General features: G+C 49.3%; 1 long non-coding RNA gene across 1 annotated transcript in view; it reads left to right on the top strand.

The window, feature by feature from the left end:
* Nucleotides 1-25,043, top strand: part of LOC135997852 (uncharacterized) — a 151,250-nt gene extending 126,207 nt beyond the window's left edge. The window contains exon 3 of the long non-coding RNA XR_010607493.1: nucleotides 24,460-25,043. This is a non-coding gene — a long non-coding RNA (uncharacterized LOC135997852). The remainder of the gene's footprint in view (nucleotides 1-24,459) is intronic.
* The last annotated feature ends 319 nt before the right edge of the window (nucleotides 25,044-25,362 follow it).

Raw genomic sequence — 25,362 nt, 5'->3', positions numbered from 1 at the left:
AGCACTGACCCTGCAGCGTCAGAGCATCCACGGGCACGAGCCAGCGAGGGATGGGCAGGTTTGGTGCACAGGGCTGAACACCGGCTGGAGAGCAGCTTGCAGAGCTGCGAGGGTTAAAACCTGAGGTCTTCCTGCTTTTGCGTTTTTCAATACCTAACCAGTGAGGTCTTACATATGTCCTTTTTCCTTTGCCGAGGCTGGGGGCTCACCCGTGCGGGCTATTTTGTCCTTTTTACTGGGAGCTGGGACACCTCAGTCATTATGTGCAGGTTTGGCCACTCATGATCTCACATTAGCTGCAAGTCCAGCACACCAGTGCCCTTTTCTTTGCTGTTAGAGATAAAAGAGAAAAAAATCCTTCTGTCCCTTCTCTACAGAAGGGCAGCAGGTCTAGGACACCCGACACAAATCTCATCCGTGGCATAGAGGACAGATTCATCGTCCTGGTGCTGGGGTCAACTGGCTAACGAGGCTGCTAGTGACACCCTCCTCCCTGGCACTGCAGGTTCCTCTGCTGAAAACTGTCAGTGGGAATCAAACCTCGGAGCTGTGCTCGCAGCCCTGATGTGCCTTTCACCCGGCCGGCCGTGTTCTGCTCCCACCCCGTCCCCACGCTCGTCTCCTCCTGAGCAGCCGAGTTTATTAATTGATCCGTGTTGCGGCGAAATGGGGAGGCAGAGGAGGGACCGGGCGTGCGCAAAGGCAGCGATAGCATCTGCTTTGTACCAGGCAGCAAGCAGCGGGTTATTGTTTGTTAATAGATTGCTTTTGAGAAGCTGCTCATATGGGACCAGGCGAGTTTCAGAGGTAATTAAAACTCTGTCTATGCAAAAAGCAGGATCTGATTATTTCCAGAGCAGGCAGATTAAACTAGGAAGGTTTATTTCACCACTTCTAAGAGTGCAGGATTGCTTTGAATGAAGTTCATAATATGGTATATAACAAATAAAACTCTTCAGCTTCTTTTCCTCATATTTAAAAAAACCCCACAACTTTTTTTTAAACCATTTTTCTCCTTGGTTATTCCTTGGATTTAAGTAGTTCCTATACAGCAGAGGATGTGTGCCCATGCAGTACTGTTGTTCTGAAACTCTTTTCTTGTCTCTTAAACCCACTCGCTCTCATCTTAGGAGACTTTTCTGCACCAGGACTGTTAATACATCCTACCTGAAAAAGAAAAACCATAGTGGATTCATCAAGAGGCTCAGAAATAGTAGTAAAGTCTCCGTATCACCTCTCTTTAATAAAATGAATGAAATCAAGTACATTAAAGGTAATCAAGACATTTTAGAGCCAGGTCGATGTCTGTAATCTCAAACACTGGCTGTGAGGTTGTGGCGTTGCCCTTGGGATTCAGTCTCTGTGCTACTCCTGCCTTCGGGCTCTGCCTGCTCTACGTAGTGCAAAGAGCTGACCTTTGTGGAGCTTCAGGGAAGAAGAAATCTGGGTAGAGATTCAGGAACGTGTGAAGGGCAGGGGTGGGGAGAGAGAAAAAAAAAGGGATGACTTTATCGGAGGTTTCTGGCATTGTTCTTTTAGTTCCCGCATTTGAGGCCTGGCTGAAACCCTGAAAGTTTTACCTTGGCTGGGAGAGAGAAATACAGAATCACAGAATCATTTTGGTTGGAAAAGCCGCTCAAGCTCATCGAGTCCAATCGTCCCCCAGCCCCAGCACTGCCCCGTGTCCTGAGAACCTCATGTCCGTCTGTCCAACCCTCCAGGGATGGCGACTCCAGCACTGCCCTGGGCAGCCTGTTCCAATGCCCCACAGCCCTTTGGGGAAGAAATTGTTCCCCAGATCCAACCTCAACCTCCCCTGGCGCAACTTGAGGCCGTTTCCTCTTGTGTATACCCTCCAAATTGCACGATGCAGATTAGATGAGTCCTAAATTAGGAGTCACCCTTGAAAATCCTCCGCTGCTCAAGGGACGGGATGGTCCATTGCTCAAGCTCTTCTTGTCAGGGCTGAACGTCTGCTCTGAAAGAGGTGACTTGATGCAGAAATTACAGGGTGAAATGTCATGGTCCTTGTTTCATAACAGATGGAACTCGCTGATCATAATAGTCCTTTCTGGCTGTAAAATCTCTCTAGCATATGTAATGGACTCACATATATCTTAGGAGTGCATGGGTCTCTGCATCTACTTAAACAGAGTGCATGTATGCATGCATACACATCTTTTATTGCTGATAGGAAATGAAACCTCATATTAAAAGACATTAACAAAGATAAAAAGTAACAGAATCTAATTTCAATTGTCTGTGGCAGGAACCCAATTTTCAAGTGATAATTACAATAATTAAAAATTCCCTTATCAACCAAGACAAAAATGCTGCACGTTGGCAGGCGGAGACGATGAACGAAGCAAGTACGGGCTCCTCGGTGCTGAAATCAATTTTTGGAAGTTCCAACAAGCCCCAGAACAATTCCAGTTTAGTTTTGCCTTTTCCTCCTGGAGGAGGAAGAGACTTTCCCCATGTATGTACATGTATCTCTTTTGTCTCCTTTATCCACAAGGCCACATTAGCTGGAGCAAAAATGAAAATCTTCTGTAAACAAAACTATTTTGCTGTAGAAGTGCAGTATGGGGAGAGTTCAAAACCATATCAGGCCTTCACAGTTTGGGCTTTATTTCTAATTATGAATTATCTTATTTAGCATTAACAAATGCACACGCTCAGCTTTGGAAGAATTTGCCAAGGAAGGTTCTCAAGGCCCTTTGTGCTGAGTGCTCGTGAACTTTCCTCCTGATGCCTTTTTCTGCCATTGTACGACTGGGGAGTTCATGAGCAGAAAATGAAGCCTAATTAAAAAAAATATATAGATGGACATCTGGAAAATGTGGAGTGTTTTCCCCTGAGAAATCTCAGGTTTCTGTGCATAAGCTTTCCAAAGGTAACAGACTGCAAAATTTGGGACTCAAGCTTTTATTTCGCAGAACAGAAAGGTATTATGCAGTTTTCTGGTTTTTGTTTGGTTTTTTTTTTAACAGTAGTGTGATGTGCACAAACTAAGGGGATCCAGGCCCAGCCTGTCGAGCTCGGTGACACCCTCAGAAAGAGACGGGGCTTTACGGAGTTCTCGTTGTTCAGCCCGGGCAGGGGACGGAGCGCCGCTGGTGCCGTCATCGCCTCGTCACTAACACCGGATCCAACATGAGGTATTTGTGAGGAGATGACAATTCTCAGTACATGGCAAATGCGTTGGCGCTCTTCAAGCAGTTTTAATTGTACCTAATTGGTGCAGAGGGTCCCCAGGCAGAGAGTTTGGCTCCGGAATTCTTTCCAAGTGTCGTCTTTGTTGTGTATTTGACTTCAGGATTTAGGGCAGGCTGACTTCATTTGGAGATCTTTTATTTGTTGGGGCTGGCATGTTTCTCATAATATGGTGAATTCATCCTCTCCCCTGAGTAAATGTTTGCGCTCTCGGTTCCATACTGTACAGGCTGGTACATCGTACAGTTACTTATTGCTGTTTCTCCTGGTGCTGTCTCACTGGCTCGGGAAAATCCTGCAGAAAAACATCCCATTGCATATTGAATTGTATGGATTATTAGTGTAACTGCTCTAAAAACCACATCGCTGTTGTTGGGGCTGGATTCTGTATAAATGGGATTTTTACTCCTGGGATAAGCCTTTATTCCTGTGATGGTCAATGTGAATGTTATCAGCGCATGTACAGGAATATGAAGACGGAAATCTCTGATACTCTGGTTGTTTCCTTTCTGGTTTTGAGAGAAGTTGTAAGATCAGGGGGAAAAAAAATAATTTAAAAAAATTGCTAGATTGAAGGTGGGCTCAATCGAGCTCCATGCACATCGGTGAACTGGGGACTTGTTCTGCCGGTGGCTTTTATTCTTGGCTTTTCCCTCCCAAGTGGTGGAGATACAGAAGGACACATTTCAACCATAACTTCCCATCCATGTGGCATCAACCTGGAGCAGATATTTCCAGAATGTGTGATTGAAGATGTTTTGTTAGCAAGTTAAAATTCAAGCTCCTCTAGCTCTTATCTACAGTTCCCAGTTGGGTGATGCAGCCAAGACCATCAGAAACCTCAGTTAACACCCATCATCTCTCTTGAGAGAATCTCAGCTCACCACAACCTTTATGCCAGCTCCAAAACTTCCCTCGGCAGCCCCAGGGTGAGCGGACAAGGATGGATGAGCCCAGCCCTGCCAAGCCCCGTGGCTCCAATAACCACTCGCTCCGTGCGGAGTTGACGTCTCAGTGGGAGCAGCATCGTCAGAGGGGGCAGAGCTCGGGGCGACCTCAATTTCTCAGCTCCGGTATTCAATTACTTCTGCTAGGAAAAGAATCTTTACTATTTAATCATGGCTGAGGCTCTCCAAATTATTCATCAGCACAGGAGCAAGTTGCTGAGGTGCACAGAAAGCGTGCGGTTGTGTTGGGGGGGTGATGGGGTCAGAGCTCAGCTGGAGGGAGACCTGTGTCTGCTCCACCTGATGCCCCTCCCAGCACAGGCAAAAGCTCTTCCTGGGGTCGTGTTTGGTTGCACAACTTGGAGAAAGGTTTCATTTCTGCAGATGCCTTCAATTTAAGCTGATGCATTGATTTTTCAGGAGGAGCCAAGGTGATAACTGAACCTGACTGTTGATGGGAGATGCTGTGGTCTTGTAGGTGTTATAGGGTTGGGATCATGCCAGGGTGGACTATGGGGCTTTTCCGTGTGGGTGCATATTAAGCATATCCAGACTGTCAATGGTTTTTTCTTGCTCATCCAGATAACCTAGAAGCAAGCTCGTTCTGCTTGGTTGCACAAGGATCATTCTCTTTCCCCCTGCTGGCAATAATAAGCATCTTGATTTTTGGGCAGCAAGATGTGGGATTTCCAGCTGGAGGCCCCCTAAATGGTGTTATTACAGTACGGCAGAGCCACGGCGTGCTGGAGATGCTGCTGAATTGGTGTGGATCTGTGCTGCTGTCACTGTCCCCCACCCACACATTGCAAATAATATTTTTCCACTCGAGTCAGAAGGTGACCCGGTAAAATGCTGAAAGTACCATACCTTCATGTTTGAAAAGAAAAAGCATCCTTGCTTGCATATTTAATTGCCAAATTATCATATAAATGTCACATTTATATGTCACACTTAGGATGCCAGAACTCACTGATATTTTAAATGTTTCCATGTTTTAATTCCTTGCAAGTCAACCTTTGCGAACCTAATTACAGGGGGAGAAATCACTGATGGCATTTTCTTTGCCATGTTTGGAGCTGAAGGGGAGTTTCCTGAGACTCACAGAAATTTTTGACTTTTTTTTTCTTCCTTTCTTTCTTGGTAGTGACAGTTCTTCCTGCTGCTTCTCACTGGGATAAGATGAATTCCTGTCAGTGAAAATCAGAGTAACAACAACAGAACATACTTGCATATTTGGGTTAGTTCTGCAAAATAACCCAAAAGTAAACAGAAAAGCCCATGCAGAGTTGAAAACCTTGGGGGAGGCTTCATGCAAAACAACTTTCCACTTCAACATTTCCTTCCATTTTCTTGTAAAAGCAGCTGTCTAAAAAGGATCGAAATCAAAGTGAAATGTTTCTGACAGCACAGAGTGGGGTTTTTTTGACGTTCCCAGTGCATTGAGAACTGCAGGCTTTTAAGTCAGTCTAATATTTGTATTTATACTAACACAAATATGCACTTGATGTCCATTTACTCACTGCTGTATATAGCAAACCTATAGGTCTGGGGTTCTCAGGACCTGCAGGACCTTGCACCCCGTTTCCCAGCAGTGTGTCACAGACAGCCCCAGCAGCTGTTTGCGTTCATGACCTGTGGAAATCCCTCCATAACTGTCCCCAAACGCGATGGCAATGGTTGTGCTCCCTTAACTCCTCTGTCCCAGAGACCTGAGCATCTCTTGGCTGTCGTTCCTGCATCCCTTCCATACGAGCCGGTGGCAAATGGGATGTGAACTCCTGTCCTGGGGAAGTCCAGCCAGCTCCATGCAGGTCTGGTGGAAGGGATGCTCCTTAGTGCATTTGGAGCACGGAGGGATGTGACTCAGTCCTTGGTGTAGAAGAAAACAGCTGGAGGATGATCTATTTTACACCCCGTGGCTGACGGTGCCGTTTTAGCAGCTGCATTTCAGATCGGAGCCGCAGATTATTTCTGTCGCTTCTTCAGTGTGATGTCTGTGCACTTTGCAAAGAGATGGAGAACGGGAAAACAGAAAATGCTTTCCCAAAATCCCATAGTGAGGCAAAGGCAGGACTGTAAATCAGCCCCTGGTGCTATGGGAAATGAGAAATACGAGAAATAGCAGCGGGTGGTGCTCGGGGTGTTCCGAGGCTGCTGTGGGTTTGCCCTCAGCTGCAGTCTCTGTGTTTCCCCTGTTGAAAGCAGAGTCTGGTTTTGGTGTTGATCTTCCAGAGGGCGAGTTTTGGGGCTGGAGCTCCTGATTTCCAACCTCTTGCCATAGCAGAGCTGCTGCCGATAACCATTCTCTTTGTACTTTCTGGGTACAAGGTGGTAGCCGAGCCCTGGCTTTTCTAACCTGTTTACGTTGCCCCTTGTTTTTTCCTGAATTTTTCTAGCCTGAAGTGGAGGAAATGAACTCCTATCTGCTAATCCAGGCACTTAAGACTACACAGCCAAGGTTAATAATCCAGTGACATCTGAATTGCACGTACTGTAAATAATCAACATCTTTCCAAAAAGCTGCTGAAGGATTTAGGACAGGCTAATTACAGAAATACAAAAGGGAAGTGGCCCCATTCATTCAGCACATTGTTAAACAGAAAGGCAATTTCATAAAAGTCTGGAGGCAACACTCTGTACAAAACTGTGTCTGTATAAAATATATGTATGTATAAAATGCAAAGTTTAGGAAACAAAGATCTTATTGCTGCTTTGATATTTTTTCTTTCTTAGTGAAGATCATGCCTCTCAACTTCTTGCTCTTAAAGAGCAAAACTACTCCAGAATGTTAACTCTAGTTAACATTTTCCAGTTACTTTTGTTTAAATCTGTCCTAAGGTTTGTCCAGCTTGGATGTGCAGAGCCTTTGACTGCTGGAGATCTGGGGCCTGATCCCAGTCATCTCAGACCTTCTGGGCACCTGGACCAAGGCTGGTTGTGTTTGTTTGGGGTTTTGCGTGGTTGGCTGGGTTTGGTGCAGTGAGCTCCGGGTGACCCTGCTTGGGCAGGCGGGTTGGACTGGATGATCTCCAGAGTTCCCTTCCAACCCCAACCACTCTGTGATTCTGGGAGTTGCAGAGATGCAGCTCCCGAGGTGGGGAACAGCTTTTGCAGCCCATCCCTCTGCAACAGGGCAAGCAAAATGCATGTGCTTGCCCTCAGGTTTTATATTGTATTATAGACATAACGGAGCCCTGACATTTCAACCAAGAGCTGGGACATTTTAAGTGGTGTGCAGGGAAAATTAAGGTCTTTGCACTTTCCAGCAATGATATCGTGAAGAGCAGGAAGCCAGGTGAGATTCGTCATGGCCCAAAAGCTGCGGGCAAAACTTCACACTTGGGTTTGCAGTTTCACTTTTTAACCATCTGTCGTTCCAAAACGTTGGTATGAAATGGGGAAAAGCAAGAGACAGGAGAGCTAGAGAAATAAACCTCATGAACATGCACACCTCCTGTTCGGGCCATTTCTGTTCCTTTGCAACTCCACCAGCTTCACTGGAGACACATCTGAATTACACGGGTCTGGGTGAGAACGGGGGCTCCCAGTCCTTGCAGCCCACCACGGGGTTTTGTAGGATAACAAATAAAATGCTTGAACAAGCTGTGAAAGTTTATAAAAAAGCCCAAAAATGAAGCTAGGCTGGGTATAAAACCAGAATATTTTTGTTCATGCCAATTTCTATTCATATTATTACTGTAAAAGCTTCTTAATTACCGGAAGGAAACTTGTAATAGGCCTTCTGGTGGAACACTGCATTGTTAGCTGCATTTGTACACAGGGAGTTAAATTATGAGCAATCTGAAATTTATTATAGAAAGTTCTTCTTTGAAAGAAAGGGAGATGGGGAGAGCCAGCGCTTTGTGTGGCTGTTCTCTTTCTGCTGCTTGATGGTCTAATGCTGTCAGAGACTTTGGTGCTATTGTTCAGGAGCTTTTTTTTTTTTTTTTTGCATTTGCATTTGCTCTAAGATCTAACTTCTGTTGGATCCTTTGATCCCGCGGGTGTTCTCTGCTCTGACTTGCTCTTCTGCTGGCTCAGCTTCCTCGTGCCCGTCGCTCGGGCCTCGCCTGGCCCTGCGTGGTCAGGGCTTGGACCCCCGGGGAACGGGACGTCAGCCTCGGCAGGACGGGTTGTCTCGTACCTGCCAACCCCAAGTGTTTCGTGGGATATCTCTTTGTGCCCCACCAGACCTCTACTGAGGGGTGAAGGCAGAGCAGTTCTGATCTTTCCAGAGGTTTTTCTCCTGCAGACTCGTGAGTTGCCTTAGCAAGGAGCAGGGAGGGGGGATTCCCTCCCACAGCCCCTGCAGGAGCGCTCTGCTGGGGTTTGGAGCCCAGATCCGTCCCTTTCGCTCTCCCAGGGGGTCTGGAGCCCAAGCATCATGTGGGTCTGCATAAGACACGAGGTGTTTTGTGTAACTCGGTGTTTCAGCCGCTGTAACTTCAGTCAGGCTTTCATCTGGGATGGCAGAGCCTGAACGACCCTCTGGAGCCCTTACCTGCTGCTCAGAGAAGCCTCTTCTGCACCTTCAGCTTTGCAGTCTCCATGGCAAACTGATCTTTTTACCTCTGCACAAACAGATCTTGCACGGAAACGTGGAGGGATGGGGTTTGCATGGGACAAGGCTGAGTTTAGGAGAAAATACCCTTGCAAAAATCAGCAACAACTGGCTAGGCAGAGCATGCACCGCGTTGTGTAACGGTCAGGATGGGAGCCCAGCTATGAATGGCAAAGAGAATGAAACTTTGGTTTTTCTGTCAGCTGCTGTGCTCTGCACTCCTGGCACCCTGCTGATAAGCTTGTCTTAATGGCAGTGGGATACAAAGCTATACTGACCGCGTCTCCAGGCTGCCTGTCTCAAAGGGAAAGCTCCGCGCTCCCCAAGTTTTATGGCTTGAAGCCGTCAGGGGAGAGGGGGAAGGCCGTGATGGGTTCATTCTTCTCCCTTATCCAGTGGCCACACTGCGCCTTCCGCAAATATCAGCATCTTGAAACGCTGCGGAGAAACACAGAGGAGAAAGAGCCAGCCCCAGATAAATTGCCGGGCTTTGAAAAGCTTTACTGCAAATGACAACAGCATCTGAAAGAGTCTTTTTCTCCTCCTGCTTGACTCTGCTGTTAGGCTTTCTCCTCACCTTCCCTCTGTCTCGTCCCTGCTCTTAGTTGTTTGTTATTGCCATTAATAATTACTAATCCCTGCTTCTCCTGGAGCCTGACACCACAAAGTCACCAGGGGAGATGGAGAAAACCCAGAAACGTGAGGACTGTGTGTGCCATCCCGAAAACAGCTGACGTACAGCAAACCCGGGGCTGGAGCTGCGAGGGGGTTTGGGGGGTTTGGTTCTGTCAGGTCCCGTGGGCCAGTTTGGGGCGATGGAAGGAGCCGGTCCCAGATCTCTTGCTGGTCCAGGTCCATCTTCTTGGCTGTGTGGATCCAGCCTTTATATAACCAAAGAGATTCTGAAGTGTTTTCAAATTTCGTAGGCAGGATTTGAGAGTGGGAAATGCTTTTAATTTGGATTGATTAGCATGAACTGTGCGTTTTCTCGTTGGCTGTGTCCTGCAAATCTCTCTTGCCTCTTGTTCCTTTTTTTTTTTCCCTAAAGGGGAAAAAAAGACGTGGACTATAACCCCAGCAAATCTACTTTAAGATATGTTAATCCATCTCTGCCATCTAATTCAGCAAAAAAGCTTAAGCTCAAGTCAGAGTGGCTTCAAAATCGGACCTTTTTCTTACCCCCTCTTACCCTCAGAATTTCCTGACAGGTTTTATTAATCGGCACAGAGGATGTACCGCTTGCAAGCTGCATTTATGGGTGTTTGTATTAGAGCAGGAGCTGTGCGTTGCAATCACACCAGAGCCTTCTGCTTTTGCACAGAGCAGCAGTTCTTCCCCGCAGCGCAGGCGACGGTGCCGCGTTGGAGGAGAGAAAGCGAGAGCTCCGCAAAACAGGGAACACGAGGCCTTGGAGAGGAGCTCGAGGGCCAGCTCGGCAGGGCCGTAAAGCCACCAGAACCCATTCGAGTCAATGGAGCTCCCCTGATTTACACCAGCACAGCGCACGGCCCTTAGCGCGATACCAGATGGTATTTTATAAGCACAGGAATTATTTAGGAGGGTGGCTATTACCCCAGTACTAATGAATTACAAATAACTCCTTCAGGAAGGTCCCTTTGCTGACTAAGAAACATGTTCCTGAGATAAACTAACTGTTGAGGTGTAAAGGGTCAGCAATTTTTTAAAAATATATTTTATTCCTAGTAAGTTAAAGGGGCCCAGAAATATCCCACTTGGCTCATTAGCAAATATTACCCAATTTTTCTTTCACAGTGTAGCAGGGGGGAAGAAAAGCGTATAAAATAAACACCTGGCAGGAGTGCATAATCTGCATAAATTCAAGTGGTTACACTCTTGACAGAAAACCAAACCAAAATGAGTCTTTCAAAGCTGGCAATGAGACCTCAGCGATGATGGATTTTCATGCGGTGGGTGCGTGGCTGGGATTTTAAAGAGGAGCCTCGTGGATCCTGCTGCTCCGTTCCCTCGGGATGGACGAGGCAGCGGGTGCAAATCCTTTTTTTTTTTTTTTTTTTTTTAGGTGCAAAATGGGGTGGTCGCACCTCAGGTTGTTGCCACCAGAGCTGAGTAGCAGCGCCACGCCGTACTCGTAGGTCTGGCCCGTGGCCCACGAGGCGGGAGGCGTGCTAGTCGCGCCGCGGCGATGTAGCAGTTGTGCCGCTTCGTGTCGGAGGCGAAGCTCCTGGTTTTGAGCCCTGCTAATGGGTCGCAATGCGTTTTTGTTTCTAGGAGCCTGGGTATTCTGCTTCCTCGGGTCTTTTGGGGATGAGCATCCCCAACGTGTGCTGCGCCTCCGCCGGCACCCGCGGTGGCCGGGCGCGCCGGCTCGAGCCGTGGTTTGCCGTGCCAGCCGAGCGTCGCGGTCGGACCAGCGCGGGAGGGACGGGGCACGTCACGTTTTCTCTGCCCTGCACTGTAGCCCCGACAGGAGGCTTCTACCGTTTCATTCACCCGCTGGCACAAGAGCCCTCTGGCTTCCCGGGGAGAGCGATTTGCCAGGCTGTTTATGCAGATTGGCATCAACCAACCTCTTGACATAATCTAGCGTGTCTGCCTGTTTTCCAGCTTTATTTGGCCTAGCAGGTCGGTGTTGTGGGTTGGGAGATAACTCATACCGTCTCGCCCCATCCTGCTCTCTATACCAAACAACATTTAGTGTTTTCCTGCATCGGTACAACACTAGAGACCATGCTGAGGACTGCAGCAGCCTCTGTGGTTCCCTGCCTGTCTTCAGTTTCCCATATTCCCAGCTGAAGGAGGAGAAAAATTTCCTTTTCAAATGTGTATTTGCATGAGGACGGGGAAGAGCTGAGGAAGATGGTCCCAGAGCAGGCTGGAGAGGAGCCCTCACCGCGCCAGGAGCGCTCGTGGCTTTCGACAGGTTTCCTCTTGTGCGCAATTACCTGAAAATTAGGTCCTGACTGAGATGCTGTGGTAGTATGAGAGGGGGGGCAAAGTGCAGAGGGATTGTCTCTAGAAGGAAAAAAAAAGTGTTTAGTAAATTTTTAATCCTCAATTAATTTTAGGTGTCAAACAACATATTTGCAACAGAGCTGGTCTCATCAGAATAATAGAAAATCCGTGTCCAGAGGCATAAATTATTGATAAGGGTTAAAGGGCCATGTCCGTTCAGGGTGGTGTGCTGTGCTGCTGCCTCCCCCGTACATCTAGGTTTGGGTTTCTTCCATTCCCTTTTTTCACCTTTTAACCCCCAGGCTGTAACCACCCCCAGCTGTGCTGATCCTGCTCACAGTTTTGCCCTGGGAATGACTGAGGGGTTTTGACTCCCCAAGAAAAGGTGCCATTCAAGTGTCAGAGTGCAAACCAACCTGTTAACCACCCCAAATTAACAATTCCACCAGTCTGAAGTATTTCAGCTGAACTCTGGAGGCTGCCTTTAAGATTATGCGTTGAGGTGGGGTATATACACCTTGGAAACCCAAGGCAAATAAATTGCTTTTTTTTAATCTTTTGTCTCTAACCAAGAAAGCTAGAAACCAGCAAGAAAAGAAAAAGGAGTGCTGAGATTCTGTCAGAATTGCAGACTCAGACTTGAATCTTAAAAGCCTTCATGGCAAAAATCGCAAATTTTTTTTTCCAGTAAAATTAGGAATGATAAGTTTGAGATCAAGTCCCAGGCGATTTTGTCACTCACTTGTTTTCTCAGTTATTGCACATCCCAGTAGGTATTAGCCATTAACGGCTGTTTTCCCATCACTTGCTGGGTCCGTATTTGAAAAGCAAAGTTGGTACCTGGCGGCAAATAGGAATGTTCCTGACCCATGTGTTAGATGCAAACTCTGGGAGTTTACGGCATTGCTGAGTGATTAAGTATGTGAATCAACACCAGATGACCCAAAATAAATACATGTAACTTGTCTGTGTTTGGGGAGGGAGGGAGAAGAAAGCAGCAGCAAAACAACAGGGATTTTTTTTTTTGCCAAATCTGTGAAATTCAGTGCCACAAGATATTACCGTGGCCCTCAGATTGTGTTTTCTCTCCCAGGGCTGCTCTGTGCTATGTTGCAAGCTGGGCTGCCTGCATTTTATTCATCACTTGTAAATAGTCCAAGGGGAAAAAAAAGCCATTATTCTGGTCAGAAAGCACTTTGGCTGAAAGGCCACATTTTTTATTATTTGTGTCTGCTGCAGTCCACAAATAATAAGTAAAACCTTGGGTAATTTAGCTTTAATTATGCTCCCCGCTTTCATTTCTTTAGCGTGCTCCAGGTGTGCCAGATCCGAGCCGCTGTGTAGCTACTCCATCATTTCCACACAAACGCGCACCCCGCTGTTCGCCCTGCGTGCTGCACAGCAGCCCTGTCCTGGGCTCCGCCGCGCTGCGGGGTGTCGTACCCCGCTGGCGCTGCCGGCGCGGGGGACGCAGCAGATTTTGGGAGAAATCGCGCAGGGATGCTCAGGGAGTTCGTGGTTGACCCTTCCCTCTCTGCAGAAGTCACCGGCTCTTCAACATCAGAACCGTTCGCAGCAAAGAGTTGATCTTTGCATATCTCCCCCTTCAAAACAACAGGGAAATGTTTGAAAGAACCCTTTTGGGCCTTTTTGAAGTGAAAATATTCTCTCTGAGGGCCAACATTACTTTCCATGTAGATGTTTTGCTAGGAAAGAGGACGAGCACAGGGCGGCTGACATCGGAAGAGCCGTCTCGCACGCGGTGGTGTCTGCGCTGGCCCGGAGGGTCTCGGCCGCTTCGATTTTCCGTTTCTTTGCAGCTCCGGGAGAGCTGGTCTAGCTGGCAAAGCTCCGTGTCAAACCAGAGACTGCACAAACACCCCGTGCCCCTTGGGGAGTCCTGGAGTAATCGGTGATTTTTCTTTTCTTAATTTATTGATATTCTGGGAGACTTTTAATACCTCGGCTGTATCAGCTGAAGTGAGGAGCGCTGCTCCTGGGTTCCGCTCTCCCATTTTCCAAGAGCGAGGCTGTGCGGCTTTCCTGCCCGCGCTGAGCTGTTTGGATCGCCTCAGCGCTTCGGGAGGAGTTCCAGGCCCCCCCGACAGAGAGCTCTCTGTCCCCAGCTGTGTCACCTCCCTTCTTGGCTGCGCGCTGCCCTGTCACGGAGGAGCGTGGCTGTCACGGTTGTTCACAGATCAAAATCCACTCTTTGATGTAAGCTGGAGTTTGAGCCATGAACTGCATTGAAAATGAGGACCGTGACCTTAAACTGGCACAAGCGACTGCCCGAAACTCAGTGGAGGAATCTGAGCCCAAATCTGATGTCCTTGCAGCAGCCTAAACCGAGGATGAGCACGGAGCCGCTGGAGCAGCTTGTGCATCAGCTGAATAATTGGAAATTTGCAAGCGGGCCGTGTCTGGAGAAAGATGACAAAAGGGCTGCTGAAAACACCATTGCTCCTGTGGCTCAGACATCACCCCTGAGCAGTGGAGCTGCTTGTCCCGCCTTGGAGTCCAGCAATGAGAAACCTGGGTGCTGTTTGTCGCAGGGTCCTTGTGCACAGGACGGCTGTCACCGTGTGACGAAGTGGCCGTGAGGCTGGGGCAGGTGGTTTGGTTGGGGGGCGGCCAGCCCCGTGAGCATCCTTGGGCAGAGGTTTGTGCTTCTCCTCATGCTCCTGATGGAGAATGTCCTCCCTTCCATCACCTCTTTGACTGGTGATTTAAAGGTATTATTATTGCAGCACCTCCGTTTAAACAAAATGAGCCTTGAATAAACATAATGGTAAGCCCTGTTGTTCAGTGGGGCGATGCGATGCCTTTAGCAGTCAATTCCCGTACGGAGACATCTCCTCCCCAGCACATTGGATATAAACCTTAAATTTACATCTCTAGTTAAACAGCAGCTTCCAAGACTAAAGCTTCAGTCTCTAGTGACAATGAACAGAAACATCTCCCCCATTAAAAACTTCTTTTTTTTTTTTTTTTTTCTGATGAGAAACCATGCTGCGCAGGCGTTTTTTATAGTTTCGCGGAGGTGGTCTAGCTGTGGTGCTAAATCTTTGCCACATCAGGCTGAAAAGTCGCTAGAGATGATGTTTAAACACCACAGCCATTCCCCGCCATTAGAAAAAACCCCTCCCTGCTGGATCACAAGTGGGAGATTAAAATCGGCACAGGCCGTGCATCAAACGGGGAGGCGAGATGGGGAGTGTCATTGTCACCCACCTGCTGCAGGACCATGAGAAAGTCATCTTGTCCCGACTCCCGAGGTCTGTTTTTGTCCACTCGTCGTTGAAGTGATGAATGTGGCAGAGCCAGGGCTGTTTCCCTGGGGTGCGGAGCACCCGCTGCCTGCCTGCGGCGAGAGCAGCAGCACCGGTGTGTTCCAAACCCCACATCATACAGCCGTGCTGGGCAGAGGAAAAAAAAGGCAAAAAGATGTTGTTAAAATAACACTGTTTATTGATTAAACAGAAAAAGAAAAAGCATAGTACTGCAGAATTAAGGCTCTTCTCCCCCCATAACTCACCTGGCTTTGTGGAGCACACGTGGCAGCCCGGCCACCCACTGCTCCGAGATTTCAGCGTGGGGGCGGGGAAGTGAATTAAAGATGAAGTGGCAGCTGGAACTGTGAAATTCCTGGCTTAATATCATTTTCGGAGGAGTTCTGTGTGTTTGATAATATGTGCCGTGCACATGGTTGTTTCCTTGAATTAGATAACAGCAGATAACGATGCTGATCTCCCAGCCCGCGACGTCGGTTGATACCTGGCATTACACATCAGCAACAGAGTCCCCGTTTATCTGCTCTCCGGTGGCTTCCTGGGAGCTCTGACCGGCCGCGCTCTTATTCCGATATTGCCAAGATTGCCGCGGATGGCCGCGTGTGCTGGCAAGCGGTGCCGCCCGCAAGGTGTGAGGCTGGAGATAGCCGGGCGGCGCTGGTGCTGCGCACGAGCTCCTGCAAAATGTACGTGGTCTCCATGGGATTATGAGGAGGAGGTGGGGAGGAAGCGGGGGCAGCCAGGACTCTTATCTCCAAAGAAAGTGCCCGAGGAGCGGAGTTGCTGGGTCAGATTGCCTCCCGCCGCTGGCTGACCCCTCAAGAGGATCTGCCGTGCGTTCTCTAGGTGGGAACCGCTTGTGCTGGACCCGCTTCAAAGCACCGAGAAACCACGAGGTTTTTTTGGTTTGTGTTGGTTGGTTGGTTGGTTTGGTTTTGGGGTTTTTTTTTGTTTGGTTGTTTTTTCTTCTTTTCCCCAAATCGCGTCTGGGATTCTGGCACTGGAGCAGAGCCGTGACCGTCCTGCATCAAGGACAGGACCGCCTCGGTGGCCACGGGAGGACGTGTTCACCGTGCCTGTCCCACTTGGGGTACCGTGACATCCCAGCTGATCCCGTCCCATCCCGGGAAGCCTTTCGCGGTGGTGTAAATGGAGACACCTGCACTGGAAAGCACCAGTTTGCTGCGCAGCAGCCAAAAGCTGCTTTTGAGGCACCAGTAACACATCAGGGGCAGGAGGGCGTTAAACAGAAAGGTAAATCCTTTATAGCATCTCCAGAGTGGAGACATGCAGAAAGTGAATAAATTACTGAGTTTGCAGGGAGAAAATCTCATTAGGATCTTGTCTTTTGGCATCACGCAGCGGGTACCGGGCAGGCGGGGGTCTCTGCCCGTCCCCAGAGCCCAGCAGCCCCGTCCCCAGCCGAAAGCAGCTCTGGATGAAGGAGGGATGCTCGCTCGCTCGGGCACAAAGGGTCGCAGGATTCTAGTATTTATGTATCGTTTTTCCCTGCTGGCATTTAATGGGCGTTTTAGTAGCACAAATAGAAAATGCTGCATATTCATCTTCCGTGTCACAGGCATTGAGATGGAGAGGAGCGAAAGGAGAAGCGCCTCGGGCTCATTGTACCAATCATGTCCTCGGCAGCAATCTCGAAGATGAAGAATAACTTAATTACCGCATATCATTTCGTCTCCTTTATTTGCTCTTTGTTGCTCTCCGCCGATGCCTGTGGCCGCGCTGACACACCAGCGGCGGGCAGGAAAATCACTGTGTGATTAAAACGGCCAGTGGCCTACGGCTCCCTGACCCACTTAGAGCTCCAGGGAGCGGGAGAGAGGCGATAAAATATGGGCTGCACCTCGAAAGATAAAGGAACGAAATCCATTACGCTGTCAGGGGTGCTGGTTTGCAGAGCAGCGACGTGGCCGGTGACGGGCTGGGGAAGGAGCGGGGATTGCGTGTACATCTGTCCTGTTCAATTTGTTTCGAGAAGAGTGTGGATGCCGAGTTCATTTGAATGGGGGGAAAAAGTGCAGACTGAAGCCAGGAAAAGCAATTTCCCCCCCTGCCCCCCAACTCGAATACAAGAATCAGGTTTGCTCTGTATGGTTTTTTTCTTTTGAGCTATGTGCCACGAGCACGTGGCATGTCCCTTCCCTACAGGCATGAGGTACAAAATGTGGAAAAAAATAAAATAAAATATGCCCCCAGGAACCAAAGAACACGGGGTGGCTGAGGGCAAAGCAGTGCTTCCAGCCTTGGGGCTGAGGCGCAGCCGCGGCGCTCGGCTCTGCGAGGTCGCTGTCACACACAGGGCAGACAGGGCCACAAATGACCTGAACGAGGTGACCTGAACGAGGCTCCGAGTCCCTGTGCTGGGTCCCCGGCCCTGGGTGCTGCAAACGGGGCTGTTCCTGCGCGGCGGCGCCGCGGTGGTTCAGCGCGGTCGAGCGGGCAGCCGGGAGGTGCCGGGGAACGATGGGTGAAAATCGGTATTTTTTACTGTTTCCAGCATTTCTGAAATATGGACGTGGCCTGGGAGGCTCGGCAGCTCAAGCACACTTGTTTTCACAGCGTGGAGAGCACCAGAAGCAATTAATGTGTTTAAAATAGCTTTGTGGAACCCTGCTGCAGGTTTGCAAGGCAGGGAAGGAGCCGAAATCCTCTGAGAACAGGGTCCCCATCAGCAGATCCACAGAGGGACGCTCATGGAAATGTTTTCAATGGCACAGAGCTAGAACCAGGTATCAAATCCAAATATTCCCCCTTTTTTCCACAACATGTCGTTTTCTTTCTGCCCTCAGAATGCTGTAATTGCTGTATTAATTCTCGTACAGAAGTGCGAGGGAGCGAGCTCTCTGCTGCCAGGTACCGGGGAGGTAAAGGAGGCAGCAAACCGAGCAGAGCTCATCGATGGTTTTTGTCAGCGCTGTTCCCTCTGCGCATCCGGCCTGCACTGGGGAAATGTTTCATTGCATTTTGAACATGCAGGTAATGAAACCTTATCTTCATAGTTCTGTGATAGGAAACAGAGATGTGCCGCGTACGCCCTCGGTCGCTGCAACTGAGGCTCTTAGCGATAGATGTTAAGCAGGGCAACTCTATGAGGTCCTGGTCTGCAGTAATTTGATCAGAAGAATGAGGTCTGGGTGAAATATGAGGCTCATTTTAGACTAATGTGGAGCTAAACAAAGCAAATAGGTAGATATATCTGAATTTAGTGATGCAAGGATGACGGAAGAAGGGGCTTTGTGGCTTCCTTTGGAATCTCAGGACTTGAAGAGGCTCAGGTGGGGAATGTGGGAAAGGAAAGGAGGAGGAAGTGGTGTGATTCTCTCTGACAAGTGTGATTTTGTGGGATGAGGAAAATAACAGCCCACCACATACTACAAGTTCACACGTGGGTCTTTCATTCTGCTGAGACCTCACCAGGAGGGGATTGGAAGGTCATTTAACCCATTCCAATGTGCAGGTCGTGTTGCGGTTTTATATGCATGCTTGCACAGCAGGAAGGCTCTAATGATTAATTAACGCTAGCACCGTGTTTGCAAACTGTCATGGCAAAAGCTCTAGCTATAGAAGTTGCACAATGGTATCAACGTGCAGCAGATTTTTTGCCACGCAGGCTCATTTCAGACAAACAAAACTCACAAAGCATTGTTCTGACTTGCCCTACAGAGAATAAGAACCGTACACTGTCTTTACATGTGAAAAAAAGTATGTGGATAATTTAAAGTGTTCTTTGGAAGCATCTGGAAATATATTTAAAAGTATTGTAGGAAGGGTAGTAAGTGTCATGTTGGATTTTATGCAGGGGAAGGCATGCAACTGACGGCCAGTTTAACTTGCTTTCTTGAACTTGACGTGGCTGCGTTGTCTTCCAAACACCCAGCCTGCCTCCCTGGGCTCTGCCACAGCTCGGAACACCGAGGACCAAGATCTGCTTTATTTTTCCCATACTTTCCAGAAGAAAAAAGGGAGCAAAAAGCCCTTGTTGCTCACAAACAAATTCCATGCACGAGTTAGTATTTTAGCAGTTCTTTTGGGAGAAGACACCTTAGGAGCGGTGTGGAAAATGCCATTTTTCACCGCAAATTCTCCTGCATCCAGAGACGTTCAGGCCATTTGAGCGCCTGGTGCAACCAGTTCATAAGAGGTCGGTTAATGCAATCCAGGCTCTGCACTCCTGCGCCTCATCCAGCACGCGTCAGTAGACAACAGCTTCTGGGAAGGCATTTAATCTTGGTCTGAAGTCTTTCAGGACGTGAAGAATGCTTTGCTTCCCCAAGTCATTTGTGCTGCGCTCTCTCCTTTAATTTACCAGCCAGCCAAGCTGGGAGCTTTGGGAAGGGGAGTTTGCACTGAGCTCGTGCTCGTTGGCGTGAGTGACCGTGTCTGAGGAGCAGGTGGGGTTGGGCATTTGGTGCAAAACTTTGAACCCCAGTCAGATGCAATTCTGGCTTGTTTTCTACCCAGAGATGACTTCTTGCTGTCTCAGTTCTCTGGGCTGCGTGTTGCTTTTCCCTTTCCTCTTCTGCAGCTTTTCTTGCTGTTAAATTGTGTATCGAGGGGTTTTTAATCCACATAAAACAACGAGCAAATGTAAAATATTATGATATGATGAATATGATTTTATGTTGTAGTTACCTCTAGGCATTCACTTTCTTATTTCATTGTGATTGTTATAGTTCTTTTATGCCTTTCATAAAGAAAAACATTTAATGTAAAAATAAAAGGAATCCTGATGATTTGGGTGAATTGCAGTGCTCAAGGCTTTACTCCACATGTGCTTAAAGATACGTGTGAACTTTAATGCAAGAGCCTGGGGAAAAAGCACCTCATCTCAGTCCTATCAAGGGCAGTAGGAGTTTGATCACGGAGCAGAAGAAAGACGAGTGGCTTCAGGTGGGGAAAGGAGGGGACGGTACCGTCACGGTTTGGGCCAACTGGAAATGTCTGCCCAGCCTGGGACATCCAGAAGGTCCAAGCTAGTTTGCAGGTGAGGATTTATCATCCAAAATTTATGGGATTTGTGTTCCTGATCTGGACCCTTCAGAGCCCTCCCCAACCAAACAAGTGCCCTGACCACCAGGGCACAGCGCTTCAGCAAAGTATTTAAGGAGGTTTGTTTTCATCCAGTGCTAAGATAACCCTCTGCTGGGGGTTTGCTGTGCCTGTGCCGTGGGATGTGGATCTGGAGTGCAGGGACGTGCTCAGGGAGGAAACTGTGGGTTCCAAACTTCCAAGGCAATAATAAGCCGAATACAAAGCCAATTACCAACTATTTTTAGAAAGCCTTTGACAGCATCCCCTCTTCAAACCCGGGGATATTTATTCATTATATTCTAAATCAGCTCGCTTACCCTGAGGTTGATTCACATGTCAGAGGCGCATAATGTTATCAGCCGAGCATCAGCGATGGCACTTACCGCACCAGCCTTCGTCACGGCGTTATTGACGGCCGCGGGTTGCAGCCGGGTCACGGACTATCGATATTAGCAATCCTTCAGGGGCAATTAAGCACTAAGTGTGCATTGGGCAGGATGACACAAGTTTTGGGAAATATTCAGGTCACTGCAAAGTATCGATGGCAATAAATCCACGTGTTCCTGGTACAGCAAGAGGCACCTGGTTGGAAAACAGCTTGTCCCGTGCATAAAGGGAGCGTCGAAGTGAGCAAAAGACGGTCAGCTGGGATGTGCGCAACAACTGAGACGCGAAGGGTCTGTTGGTTTGTTGCTCTGTGTGTGCATTCGTGTACGCCGGTTACCAAGTGGAGTGGCCTTGTTTTATGTGTTTTGCAGGGGTGTCAGCAGGCAGGGGAGGAACCGGCGCTGCGAAATCAAACCGGTCAGCATCGGCACCGAGCGCTGCCCCCCAGTCAGCACCGCTCCTGAGCTTGCTCGTGCTGGTCTTGCTTGGGCCAGGACTCGCTAACAAAGTCCTGGAGGGGTGCATGGAGCCGTGTGTGACCTCCGACAAACTGTATTTACTCATTATTTTTAAAAGCTTTTAGGCCCAGGGCCAAATTCAGAGATGATGTTCTGCACGGCATAAAGTTCAGACTCCCCTTACTCTCTCCCCACACTTAGAGGCTATTTTGGGCCGGGAGTTATTTTAACTCACACCTTCTCTTTGGTGCATAAATTACACTTATTTAGATTGCTTTATGCATCAGCAGACAGGGTGTTTTAAGTGTCCAGGGAGCCTCAGCAAACCTGAGAAGTTCTAAATCCAATGCAATAGCAATGAAAGCAAAAACAATATGGCTTTTCATGCAGGACAGGTGTCTGCAGAGAAGCTTGGTGTTGATTCCAAGCTAAAACCTCCTTTAAAATCCAGTTGCCTTGTGTTCATTTCTATTTTGCAGTTGTTAAATTGTAGTTAGCCAAATTAATTCATTCTCCCCCTCAAAGTGCATCTCACCTTAAGGTGCAGATAAAGGCCCACTCCAAAGGTCTAGTTTGGTCCTTCCCAGGATTAAACCCCTGTTACTCACCCTGGTTAAAGCTCCGAGGGTTTGACCCGGGATCAGGACCTGCCGCCTACCTTGTGACTGGGCTTGTTTAATCCAGCGTGACAATTCCCAAGCACTCCAGCAGACTTTGGATCGAGCCACGTTACTGCTGGAAGTGCTGCATCGATTCTTTTCTAACTGTACCCAAGTTTTTAATGTTTAATATTTAAACATGAAAGTTCCTTCTGAGATGTTTAAAGTGGAATTATTAACAGCCCCTTGTAGAACTGACAGGTTAACAGTGCGACAATTAAAAAGAAAGGTTAAATACATTTTCTTTTCAGACCAACTGCTATTGCTTAAGACTAATAAATCCACAAGGAGATGGTTTTTACAGAGTGTGAGGGGCTGTGTGTCAGCTTTTATAGGCTGGAGTTTTTCAGAAATCACTACACTTCTCTTTCCAGGCAGCTACAGGTTTCAGTCTATATTTAGCAAATGACGCTTGTTCCAAAGAGTTGCGTGAATCCAGTCAGAAAGAAAAAAAAAAGCTGGAATATCAAAAAAAGGCAAAACCTACTGTCTGCGGGATTTGCTCACAGTTTGCTTCACATTTTAAATTTATCATTTTTGTCTGTTATAATATCATGATGGTGTTGAAAACAAGGCTGCTGGAAAACAGCGGAAATCCTGGTGTAGGGTCTCTAAGGGGTCGATTCAAGCGCTAAACCAGCAGGTGAGGGGGATGATCCTGCCCCTCTGCTGCGACCCCCTGCAGGCTGGTCCAGCTCTGGGCCCGGCAGGACGCACATGGAGCTGGGGCAGAGGGGCCAGAGGAGCCCCAGGAGTGACCCCGGGCTGGGGCGGCTCTGCTGCGGGACAGGCGGAGAGCTGGGGGGTTCAGCTGCAGGACGGAAGCCCCGGGGAGACCTTGGCGCGGCCTTTCTGTACCCAGAGGAGACCTACAAAAAAGCTGGAAAGGGACTTTTTACAAGGGCGTGTAGTGACAGGACAAGAGGTGATGGCTTTAAACTGAGAGAGGGGAGATGTAGATTAGATACAAGGAAGAAATTATTCATTATGAGGGTGGTGAGTCCCTTCAACCCCAACCGCTTGATGCTTCTGTGAAAGCCCGTTCCTGCTCGTGGGCTGGCCGGGCACAGCACCAGGTACAGCACCAGGTACAGCACCGGGCACAGCACCGGGCACAGCAGCGGGCACAGCACCAGGTACAGCACCGGGCGCAGCACCAGGCACAGCACCGGGCACAGCACCGGGCACAGCACCGGGCACAGCACCAGGCACAGCACCAGGCACAGCACCGGGCACAGCACTGGGCACAGCACCAGGCACAGCACCGGGCGCAGCACCGGGCACAGCACCGGGTGCAGCACCCGGCACAGCACCGGGCACAGCACCGGGCACAGCACCGGGCACAGCACCAGGCACAGCACCAGGTACAGCACCGGGCACAGCACCGGGCACAGCACCGGGCGCAGCACCGGGCACAGCACCAGGTACAGCACCGGGCACAGCACCAGGCACAGCACCGGGCACAGCACCAGGCACAGCACCGGGCGCAGCACCGGGCACAGCACCGGGTACAGCACCGGGCACAGCACCGGGCGCAGCACCAGGCACAGCACCAGGTACACCAGCGGGCACAGCACCGGGCACAGCACCAGGTACAGCACCGGGCGCAGCACCAGGCACAGCACCAGGTACACCAGCGGGCACAGCACCAGGCACAGCACCGGGCACAGCACCAGGCGCAGCACCGGGCACAGCACCAGGCACAGCACCGGGCACAGCACCGGGCACAGCACCAGGTACACCAGCGGGCACAGCACCGGGCGCAGCACCGGGCACAGCACCAGGCACAGCACCGGGCACAGCACCGGGCACAGCACCAGGTACACCAGCGGGCACAGCAGCGGGCACAGCACCGGGTGCAGCACCAGGCACAGCACCAGGCACAGCACCGGGCACAGCACCGGGCACAGCACCGGGCGCAGCACCGGGCACAGCACCAGGCACAGCACCGGGCACAGCACCAGGCACAGCACCAGGCACAGCACCAGGCACAGCACCGGGCACAGCACCGGGCGCAGCACCGGCTCCCGGAGGCAGCTGAAGGCCAGCTGAGACGTCGAGGCTGCTAAATGGCCTCCGAACCACTCCTGGGTGTTTGCAGCCAAAGTCCGGATCTTCAGAAAGACATTTTCTTTATATTTGTATGTGTCTAATCATATAAATGTTAGCTTAATTGTGTTTTTCACATGCTCTGATTACTTGGTGGAATGTATTGCTGCAGGGTCAGAGTGAAAAGAGATTAAAGGGTGACCCTTTAATCGCCTAGAGCGAGGTGGCTGCGCTTGAGCAGGGCTTGGGACCAGACAACCTCCCAGCGTCCCTTCCAGCCCCAGCCGCCCTGCGACTCTGTGAAAGGAGGGTGAGAGATGTTCACCAGGATAAATCCACCCATGGCTATTGAACATGAGACCCAAGAGCAACCTTCAGCTCCCTGCAAACCCTCAGCGCTGTGACTGCCGCAGGACCAAGAGAGCCCGGGGAGGGGGCACCTGGCTGCCCGCTTCCCTGTGCCCTTCCTCCCAGTCATCCTCCTCTGGCCTCTGTGACAACATGGGGCTCAAGTCTTACGATTACCTTTCTTATAATTAGATCACTACTTCCAGCTTCTTTTTCAAGCCATAGGAGTCCTTCCTTGCCTTTGGTGGACATTGATTTGGCCCCATATTTGCAACCGTGAAAGGTCACGTGAATTACAGGTACAGAGGAATATTTACTCACCCGCTGCTTTTAGCAGGTTAAAAAAATACTAACCGGTGTTTTAAATGAGCTATCGACAGCAGTAGCGGATGTTACAGATTATTATAAGCACATCAGTGGAAGGTATTATAAGATGGCTATAAGCCATGGTTATAATCAACCTGGTTTTGATTTATTGGACTCTATAGCGACGCATATAAATTGATTAGCCATTTATTAAAATGACTATTAATCATGGATTATCTCTTTGTACCGATTTAGAAAACTACCTTGGTTACAACCAGACTGGAAGATGGAGAAGGAGGAGTCCAGCGTTAAAACTTTGGGAAGTCAACCGGGCTCTTCAGGCTGTGTCGTCTCAGATTTCCCTCTTCCGGGCCGTGCCGTGGCGAGCTCAGCTCCAGGTCCTGCACTGCCAGCTCTGTCCAGGAGGTCCCAGCATCCGCTGGCGCTTTGCGCCTCGCACGGACACAAAGCGACGTCCCCGCCAGGGACAGCCGAGGAGTGTGACAGCTCTCACAGGCTCCGAACCATCATCGGTCATTAAACCAACTTCGGAGCTGCTGATGCTTCTGAAGCCAAGAACAGAGGGTCTCAATTTTATTGCTCATATATATATTTTTAAAGGTCAGTTTGACAGCGTTATAATGGACTTGGGGGTATTCTGCTCGCTGCCTCGGCTCTCTCTGTCAGCCGCGCACTCTGGTGTCATCTTTTCCACGTGCCATATATCTTAATGCACCAGTCTGTACTGATCTGCCGCCCTTCCCCACATCCCCCATGAATATATAACCACCAAATGTGATAGGAAGAAATTACTATTGTAATAAAACTGGTTCATTACATCCTTCTAGTCAGAGGCATTTAATGAGCACCAAGGCTGCCTAATGCTGTTATGTTCCCTGTGAGCCAGATGCAAATGTAATATGTTTCATCGTATCGTTTAATTTACTCTTTGGAGCTGTGGAAGAGAGCAGGCAGGTCTTTCATGCAGTGGGCACCAGTGGATTAGCCAAAACATTAAGAAACGCCTTGACCCCTTGCAGCGTGGGGCAGCCTGGGCACAGTGGGGTTTCCAGTGTGGAGCTGCTGCCGACCCGGGTGGTTCAGGGCATCTAGAGAGCTGGGCTGGTCTGCACTATAGACAATATAGACAGCTGCTGG

This window comes from Caloenas nicobarica, chromosome 23, assembly GCF_036013445.1.
Source record: "Caloenas nicobarica isolate bCalNic1 chromosome 23, bCalNic1.hap1, whole genome shotgun sequence".
Taxonomy (NCBI): Eukaryota; Metazoa; Chordata; class Aves; order Columbiformes; family Columbidae; genus Caloenas; species Caloenas nicobarica.
The sequence above is the reverse complement of the archived record's forward strand: the minus strand, read 5'-3'. Positions and strand labels throughout refer to the sequence as shown.